Source organism: Hyla sarda, chromosome 2 (assembly GCF_029499605.1).
Source record: "Hyla sarda isolate aHylSar1 chromosome 2, aHylSar1.hap1, whole genome shotgun sequence".
Taxonomy (NCBI): Eukaryota; Metazoa; Chordata; class Amphibia; order Anura; family Hylidae; genus Hyla; species Hyla sarda.
The window spans coordinates 125,201,733-125,211,713 of record NC_079190.1 but is presented as its reverse complement, the minus strand read 5'-3'; the positions used below and the strand labels follow the sequence as shown (position 1 = coordinate 125,211,713).

Here is a 9,981-nt window from a genome sequence, read left to right as displayed (position 1 = left end):
TTGACCAATGTGTGCTGCTGCAATCATCTTTTTTTGTATACTCTGATGCCATGGCAGTGTGCACCAGTCTATTAGGCTGTTGTGCTGGCTATCTTTCTTTTTTCTTGTATATATATATATATATATATATATATATATTTATAAATTTTCTTCAAATCAACTGGAGCCAGACAGTTAAACAGATTTGTAAATTACTTACATGTGTCGCCTTTTGGCTAAGATCAAATATAGTATCTGTTCTTCTCGGCCTTTTGGCTAAGATCAAGTGTAGTATCTGTTCTTATCAGTTTAATTGTTACGCCGAGCGCTCCGGGTCCCCGCTCCTCCCCGGAGCGCTCGCAGCGTTTACCTGCTCGCAGCGCCCCGGTCAGACCCGCTGACCGGGAGCGCTGCGATAATGTCCCTGGCAGGGATGCGATCCGCGATGCGGGACGCACCCGCTCGCGGTTCGCATCCCAGTCCGTTTACCAGCCCCGTTCCCCATCTGTACAGTCCCGGCGCGCGCGGCCCCACACCCTAGGGCGCGCGCGCGCCGGCTCTCTGTGATTTAAAGGGCCAGTGCGCCGCTGATTGGCGCCTAGTCCAAATTAGTGTAATCACCTGTGCACCTCTCTATATAACCTCACTTCCCCTTCCCTTCCTTGCCGGATCTTGTTGCCATTGTGCCAGTGAAAGCGTTCCTTGTATGTCCCAAGTCAGTGTTCCAGACCTCCTGCCATTGCCCCTGACTACGATCCTTGCTGCCTGCCCTGACCTTCTGCTACGTCCGACCTTGCTCTTGCCTAATCCCTTGTACCGCGCCTATCTCAGCAGTCAGTCGGGGTTGAGTCGCTATCGGGTGGAACGACCTGGGGGTTACCTGCCGCAGCAAATCCATCCTGCTTTGCGGCGGGCTCTGGTGAATACCAGTAACCCCTTAGACTTTGTTCCCCTGGTACGGCCCACGTCATCACCCCACTGACACAGAGGATCCACCACCAGTATCCTAACAGTACCCGGATCCTGACATTCATGCTGGTGGCAGGCGACGCCAGTGTGGAGCTGGTGGGGATGGGTGCTGCATGGAGGGGGCAGGTGTACCAGGGCGTTCCGGGACTGGTTCTGAGGAATTAGCCCGACAGCTGCCCCGATGTGACCTGCTTCCTCCGGGTCTCGCCATAAGGCTGAGAGGGTCTAGAGCCGAGGTACTTTTGTGCCTCGGGGAGTGGTGCCCCCGAGGTGCCGAAACTTACTGGGTGTATTGGCTCACTGAGTTGAAGCATGGGCACCATGATCTCTTCTGGCTAGGAGCAGAGAATTTTTTATAGATCTGGCAGGATGTCCGGGCAGTATATCTGCACACATTCAATTATTTATTTATTTTTGGCTCACTGTGTCACCTTTTGCGTGTTGTGTGTCCACTGGATTTGTCAGGATGCGGTAGCCCTTCTTGGTGTCCCTCCTGGCGGTCTAGGGGAGGTGTGTGTGGCCATTAGGTTCCGCACCTCCCTGCAAACACCCCGGGTACTCCTGCTTTGGCCAGGTACCTACCGTTATCGGCTCTTCGGGCAGATACCTTGACCAACGCCAAGGGGGATGCCGGGAGCATTTGTGGTCCCTTAGTAGCTTCGGCGAAAAGGGACATCGAACCTGGAACCTCGCAGGTACCTTTTGTCCTTAGGCGAAGGGTAAGGTTTGTTGGGGTGGCTGTCACACCCCCTCCCATAGACTTGCATTGAGAGGGTGTGGTTGTATCATCTCGAGCCTCCTTCGCTGGACACGAGGAGGGTCCCACTCAGGGGCGTGCACACATAGGGGTAAAAGGGGGCTGGAGCCCCTGCCCTTTTCCTCACCTGCCCCTCTAGTGCCCTCACAAAAGGAGATGCAGACTCAGGGTGACAGGTGAAGTAAGAAGGATCCATTGCTGGGGAGTAGTATGTGGTTTAATGGAGGGTGCTGTGCCCTCCCTGCAGCAAGGGGGCGCCACTCACCCTGTCATTACCTGCCATTTCTCTGCTTCTCTCCACACGGAGGAGACAGGAGCAGCGGAGGCAGAGAGAAGCCCCGCCCACAGCATGCCCGCCCACAAACTCCAGTCTATGCAGCCCTTACTGTAAGTAACTGTAAATATATGTGAGTGATTGTATGTCAGTGTGTGTATTTGTATGTGTGTGTGTGTGTGTGTGTGTGTCTATATCTATGTATATGCCTATATATATGTGAGCAAGTGAATCTATGTATATGTATGTATGTGTGTGTGTGTATATATATATATATATGAGCAAGTGAATCTATATATGTATGTATATATCTGTGAGTGATTGTATGTGTGTACCTGTATGTATGATGTGCTTATTGGCTATATCTTTTAGTATATATTCCATATTATGTGTGTCTGTGTATTTATGTTTCTTAATGTATATTTGTACCTGTATGTGTGTGTCAGTGTCTCTTTGTATGTGTGTATATTACGTATGTACTGTATGTGCCTTTACGTTATGTGCTTGTATTTATTGTATGAAGCACATTATTAGGGAATTATTGGAGGAATGTAAGCACAGTATATAGAGAATTTATGGAAGCACAGTATATATTTCATTATATTGGAACATTATATTTTTCATGTATGCTGGCACTGTGTATAGATCCTTAGGGTGCGTTCACATGTGCCTATTTTTGCTGCAGATCTGCTGCAGATTTTGCTTCCCATTGACAATGGGAAGAGAAATCTGCTAAAGCAAATCTGCAGCAGAAAATATGCACGTGTGAACGCACCCTTGGTGGTGGCACAGTATAGTTAAATAATGGTGGCACAGTATATAGTTCATTAACGGTGGCACAGTATATAGTTCATTAATGGTGGCACAGTATATAGTTCATTAATGGTGGCACAGTATATAGTTCATTAATGGTGGCACAGTATATAGTTCATTAATGGTGGCACAGTATATAGTTAAATAATGGTGGCACAATATATAGTTCATTAACGGTGGCACAGTATATAGTTCATTAATGGTGGCACAGTATATAGTTCATTAATGGTGGCACAGTATATAGTTAATTAATGGTGGCACAGTATATAGTTCATTAATGGTGGCACAGTATTTAGTTCATTAATGGTGGCACAGTATATAGTTCATTAATGGTGGCACAGTATAGTTAAATAATGGTGGCACAGTATATAGTTCATTAATGGTGGCACAGTATATAGTTCATTAATGGTGGCACAGTTTATAGTTCATTAATGGTGGCACAGTATATAGTTCATTAATGGTGGCACAGTATATAGTTCATTAATGGTGGCACAGTATATAGGGAATTAATAGATGAATGGTGGCACAGTATATAGGGAATTAATAGATGAATGGTGGCACAGTATATACCGTATTTTTCGTCCTATAGGACGCACCGGCGTATAAGACGCACCCAATTTTTAGGGGCAAAATCTTAAAAAATAAAGATTTTGAACCCAATAGTGGTCTTCAACCTGCGGTCCTCCAAATGTTGCAAAACTTCAACTCCCAGCATGCCCGGACAGCCGTTGGCTGTCCGGGCATGCTGGGAGTTGTAGTTTTACAACATCTGGAGGTCCGCAGATTGAAGACCACTGCAGGAGGAGGTAATACTCACGTGTCCCCGCCGCTCCGGACCCGTCACCGCTGCCCTGGATGTCGCTCCATCGCTGTCACCGTGTCCCCGTCGTTCCGGAACGTCTCTGCTGCCGGCCGGGTATCCTCGCTCTCCGTCGCCGCCATCACGTCGTTACGCACGCCGACGTACGTACGCGACAACGTGATGACGAGGAAGGAGAGCGCCGGCCATACAGGGGATCCCGGCACGGAGCAGACACCAAGGAGGCAGGTAAGGTCCCTCCCGGTGTCCTGTAAGCACTAACCAGGCTATTCAGTCGGGCTGTTCAGGACCGCCGCGGTGAAATCGCGGCGGTCCCGAACAGCCCGACTGAACAGCCGGGTTAGTGTCACTTTCCCTTCAGACGCGGCGGTCAGCTTTGATCGCCGCGTCTGAAGGGTTAATACAGGGCATCACCGCGATCGGTGATGTCCTGTATTAGCCGCGGGTCCCGGCCGTTGATGGCCGCAGGGACCGCCGCAATAGGGGTGTATTCGCCGTATAAGACGCACCGACTTTTTCCTCCCAGTTTTGGGGAAGAAAAAGTGCGTCTTATACGGCGAAAAATACGGTAGTTCATTAATGGTGGCACAGTATATAGGGAATTAATAGATGAATGGTGGCTCAGTATATAGGGAATTAATAGATGAATGGTGGCACAGTATATAGGGAATTAAGGGGGGTACGTTATATAATTAAATTGAAACTGACAGGCTGTTTACTCGCACTAAACCCAATACACTAGGTTACAGTGCATGTATACAAAAATTGGTCTTTCCATTTTCTAGGTATTGCCCCACATTGCTAGTATGTGAAGTTAGTCTTGTGCGCAATGGAGGCGGAGCTTCCCGGCCTCCATCCTGTATGCTGTGCTATGCCCGGCCGTCTTTGTATATTTATAATTCTTTTTTTTGCCAACTTGTATATTGTAGACTGTAAGCATATATTGTAAGCATATATTAGTGTGGTGCCCATCTCTTCAGTGTAAGAACCAGAGCTGTGTGGAGATTCCTGCATAAGGTGGGTGCTGGGTGATTGGTGCTGGGTGATTGGTGCTGGGTGATTGGTGATGGGTGCTGGGTGATGAGTGCTGGGTGATTGGGGATGGGTGATTGGTACTGGGTGATTGGGGATGGGTAATTGGTAATGGGTGATTGATTGGTGCTGGGTGATTGATGCTGGGTGATTGGTGCTGGGTGCTGGGTGATTGGGGATGGGTGCTGGGTGATTGGTGCTGAGTGATGGTTGATTGGTGCTGGGTGATTGGGGATGGGTGATGGGTGCTGGGTGATAGGTGCTGAGTGATGGGTGATTGGTGCTGGGTGATTGGGGCTGGGTGATTGGGGATGGGTGATTGGGTGATTGGTGCTGGGTGATTGGGTGCTGGGTGATTGGGTGCTGGGTGATTGGTGATGGGTGCTGGGTGATTGGTGCCGAGTGATGGGTGATTGGTGCTGGGTGATTGGGGATGGGTAATTGGGGATGGGTGATTGGTGATGGGTGCTGGGTGATTGGTACTGGGTGATTGGTACTGGGTGATGGGTGATTGGTGCTGGTTGATTTGTGATTGGGTGCTGGGTGATTGGTGATGGGTGATGGGTGATTGGTGCTGGGTGATGGGTGATTGGTGATGGATGATTGGTGCTGGGTGATTGGGTGCTGGGTGATTGGTGATCGGTGCTGGATGATGGGTGCTGGGTGATTGGTGCTGAGTGATGGGTGATTGGTGATGGGTGATTGGTGCTGGGTGATTGGTGCTGGGTGATTGGTGATAGGTGATTGGTGCTGGGTGATTGGTGCTGGGTGATTGGTGCTGGGTGATTGGGTGCTGGGTGATTGGTGATCAGTGCTGGGTGATGGGTGCTGGGTGATTGGTGCTGAGTTATGGGTGATTGGTGCTGAGTGATGGGTGCTGGGTGATTGGTGCTGGGTGATTGGTGCTGAGCGATGGGTGATTGGTGCTGAGTGATGGGTGCTGGGTGATTGGTGCTGGGTGATGGGTGCTGAGTGATGGGTGCTGGGTGATTGGTGCTGAGTGATGGGTGATTGGTGATGGGTGCTGGGTGATTGGTGCTGGGTGATTGGTGCTGGGTGATTGGTGATGGGTGATTGGTGATGGGTGATTGGTGCTGGGTGATTGGTGCTGGGTGATTGGGTGCTGGGTGATTGGTGATCGGTGCTGGGTGATGGGTGCTGGGTGCTGGGTGATTGGTGCTGAGTGATGGGTGATTGGTGCTGAGTGATAGGTGATTGGTGCTGGGTGATTGGTGATGGGTGCTGGGTGATTGGTGCTGGGTGATTGGGTGCTGGGTGATGGGTGCTGGGTGATTGGTGCTGAGTGATGGGTGATTGGTGATGGGTGATTGGTGCTGGGTGATTGGTGCTGGGTGATTGGGTGATTGGTGATGGGTGCTGGGTGATTGGTGCTGGGTGATTGGTGCTGGGTGATTGGTGCTGGGTGATGGGTGCTGGGTGATAAGTGCTGGGTGATTGGTGCTGAGTGATTGGTGCTGAGTGATGGGTGATTGGTGATGGGTGATTGGTGATGGGTGCTGGGTGATTGGTGCTGGGTGATTGGTGCTGGGTGATTGGGTGCTGGGTGATTGGGTGCTGGCTGATGGGTGCTGGGTGATGGGTGCTGGGTGATTGGTGCTGAGTGATGGGTGATTGGTGCTGAGTGATGGGTGATTGGTGCTGGGTGATTGGGTGACTGGTGATGAGTGCTGGGTGATTGGTGCTGGGTGATTGGTGCTGGGTGATGGGTGATTGGTGCTGGGTGATTGATGCTGGGTTCTGTGTGATTGGTAATGGGTGATTGGGTGCTGGGTGATTGGGTGCTGGGTGATTGGTGATGGGTTCTGTCATATAGAGCTCAGGTGGGGGCATATAGGGGGAGATTTATTAAAACCTTTGCAGAGGAAAATACCTCTGCAAAACGATCTGATTGGTTGCTATGGGCGACTGCACCACTCTTTCTCTGCACAGGTTTTGTATAAATCTCCTCTATAATTCAGTATATTATAGTGCAGCTGTCACATGTTTTCTGTAAATAAGACTGACAGCACAGCCAAAGTGTATATACACATGGCAGACCTTCATAGAAACTGTTCTTGACTCGATTTTACAAAAACACCAACTTTTATGGGGATAGGAATGTAGAGGAGGCCCGGCGGGAGTCCACTGTATCCCTGGGACGCAGCACATTAAGTCTGGCAGACGTTTTTTAAATTATGAAAAGTGCCCTCTTTTTTTACTTGAGCCCCTGCCCTCCAAAATGTCTGTGCACGTCCCTGGTCCCACTACCTGCCTCCTTGTGTCCGATCGCCGAATGACTGCTCAGTGCCTGAGATCCAGGCATGAGCAGTCAAGCGGCAGAATCATTGATCTATATTATCCTATGGGATAACCATGATCAATGTAAAAGTGTGTGCAGTGTTATAGCCCCCTATGGGAGCTATAACATTGCAAAAAAAAAAGTGAAAAAAAAAAAGTTAATAAAGATCATTTAACCCCTTCCCTAATAAAAGTTTGAATCACCCCCCCCCCCCTTTTCCCATTTAAAAAAAAAACTGTGTAAATAAATATAAACATATGTGGTATCGCCGTGTGTGGAAATGTCTGAATTATAGAAACATATTGTTAATTAAACCGCATGGCATACGCACAAAAAAATTCCAAAGTCCAAAATTATTGATCAATAAGTTAATGGTACCACTAACAATTTCAGATCATGGCGCAAAAAATTAGCCCTCATATCGCCCCCTAAGCGGAAAAATAAAAATGTTATAGGGGTCAGAAGATGACAATTTTAAACGTATACATTTTGCATGTAGTTATGATTTATTTCAGAAGTACGACAAAACCAAACCTATATAAGTAGGGAATGATTTTAATTATATGGACCGACAGAATAAAGATAAGGTGTCATTTTTACTGAAAAAATGTACTGTGTAGAAATGGAAGCCCCCAAAAATTACAAAATGGCGTTTTTTCTTCAATTTTGTTGCACAATTATTTATTTTTCCGTCTTGCCATACATTTTTGGGTAAAATGACTGATGTCATTACAAAGTAGAATTGGTGGCGCAAAAAAATAAGCCATCATATGGATTTTTAGGTGCAAAATTGAAAGAATTATGATTTTTTAAAGGTAAGGAGGGAAAAAACGAAAGTGCAAAAATGGGTCCTTAAGGGGTTAAGTTTATGGTAAATGCATAGATAACTTGTGAAAAAAAAAAAAAACATTCCAAATCTGAACGAAAGTTTCCATAGATTTTATTGCATATATATTTTTTTACTTTTTTTATTACAGATTTCAATATATGCCCCACAGAAAAATGTGCACAGTATGTAGATGAGATTTAAAAAGTCACATCCTCTAAACTGCTACCACCATGCACATTTCCACACAGAAAAAATAAAGCAAATCCATCTCATGTGCATTTACCCTAAAGTTGGCCAAACAATTTAGACATATGTCAACTAAACCCACCTGGGACCAGCTGACCATACACATCTGCCTTGTATGGGGGCCTCCCAACTCCTCCCCTAACAGCAGATGCTAAAGTGGAGAGAGATCGATTCCAATTTCAACCCTTTTCAACCAAAGTGTGCACGTGTATGGAGATTTAGAAAAACAGATGTCATCAAAAATAGCATTCGACCAACAGTTATTGCATGTGTTTGGCCAGCGTGCAGGGTTGGTTCTGCCTATAGGCAAAATAGGCAGCCACCTAGAGCGCCCTCTTGATGGGGGCAGCGCTCTGCCTGCTGCAAGAAAGTTAGTAACCAGCCAGCATCTAATGCACCCGCCACTCTTCCGAAGCACCCACCCGGCCAGAACCACATGAGGGGGTTTGTTACAGTGTGTCACCACAGTAGTAAGGTGATTACATGAGGAGGAAGTTTGTTACAGTGTGTCACCCCAGTAGTAAGGTAATTACATGAGGAGGAGGTTTGTTACAGTGTGTCGCCCCGGTAGTAAGGTGGGGTGTGTTAAAGGGTGGAGCCAATGGGTGTGGTCAAGGGGTGGTAAAATTAGCTTTCACATAGGGTGGCAAATATCCTTGCACCAGCCCTGCCAGCGTGACAAGTTTCAGGCTATAGAAATTTTTTTCATAAAGTTGCATTACAGCTTGATCCATTTGCTTGATGATTTTATATATTGATGCTTGAGAACTGAGGCAAACAATAAGGATAGTGGACCATCATATTTTTTGATGGGGTGTTCCCATCTCAACTAGCTTAGTTAAACTTGTAGGGCACATCAAGTGAAATATTTTAGCAAATTCTTCATTTAGCAAATTTTCCTCCTCCTCCTGGTATGTATTGCTGCTCCTCTTCTCCCCTTCTTGACAGCTCGCTGCCTAAGTTACAGGCCATGTATATATACACATATAGAGGAACAGTGGTCTGTAACCTAGACAACAAGCCGTCAACAAGGGGAGAAAAGAAGCAGGAATACCAGGAAATGGAGGCAAATTTGGAAATATGTTTAACATGCCCTAAAGGTTTAACTATGCTAGTTGAGATTGGAATTCCCCTTTAAAGGGGTACTCCGGTGGAAAACTATTTTTTTTAATTAACTGGTGCCAGAAAGTTAAACAGATTTGTAAATGACTTCTATTAAAAAATCATCTTTACCCTTCCAGTACTTTTTAGCAGCTGTATGCTACAGAGAAAATTCGATACTTTTTTAATTTCTTTTTTGTGTTGTCCACAGTACTCTCTACTGACACCTGCTGCCCATATCAGGAACTGTCCAGGGCAGGAGAAAATCCCCATGCAAACCTATGCTGCTCTGGACAATTCCTGATACAGGCATCAGGTGTCAGCAGAGAGCACTGTGGACAAGACAAAAAAGAAATTAAAAAAGTATCACATTTTCTCCGTGGCATACAGCTGCTAAAAATTACTGGAAGGGTAAAGATGTTTTAATAGAAGTAATTTGCAAATCTGTTTAACTTTCTGGCACCAGTTGATTTATAAAAAAAAGTTTTCCACCGGAGTACCCCTTTAAGTACTGAAAATTGCATTCTTATCTTCTTCAATAGAATTCACCATATTAGAAATGACAATCTTATTTTTATTTAGTCCCCCAACATATACAATCTTTGTTTTCATGAAAGCTAAAAAAAAGAAAAGTGAGTAGCAGCATTTTATTTCCCTCTATCCCTGAAATAAACATGCATGCTCCTCCAAACAAAGCATACATGGGCCTGTAGTAAAGAAAGCTGAAGAGCTATATATCATGCATGGTCATGTGATCTATACAAGTGAGGGTGCTTCATTTGGAAATCTAATATTTTTAACACTTGTTTGTCTTCAACAGCATCCTTTTATTTCTACTATATAGTATGTCTCTTTGTACTAG

The 9,981-nt window shown here is 46.2% G+C and overlaps 1 pseudogene; it reads left to right on the top strand.

Moving 5' to 3' along the window:
- The first annotated feature begins 235 nt into the window (after positions 1-235).
- LOC130358976 (U2 spliceosomal RNA) lies at positions 236-400 on the top strand (annotated as a pseudogene).
- The last annotated feature ends 9,581 nt before the right edge of the window (positions 401-9,981 follow it).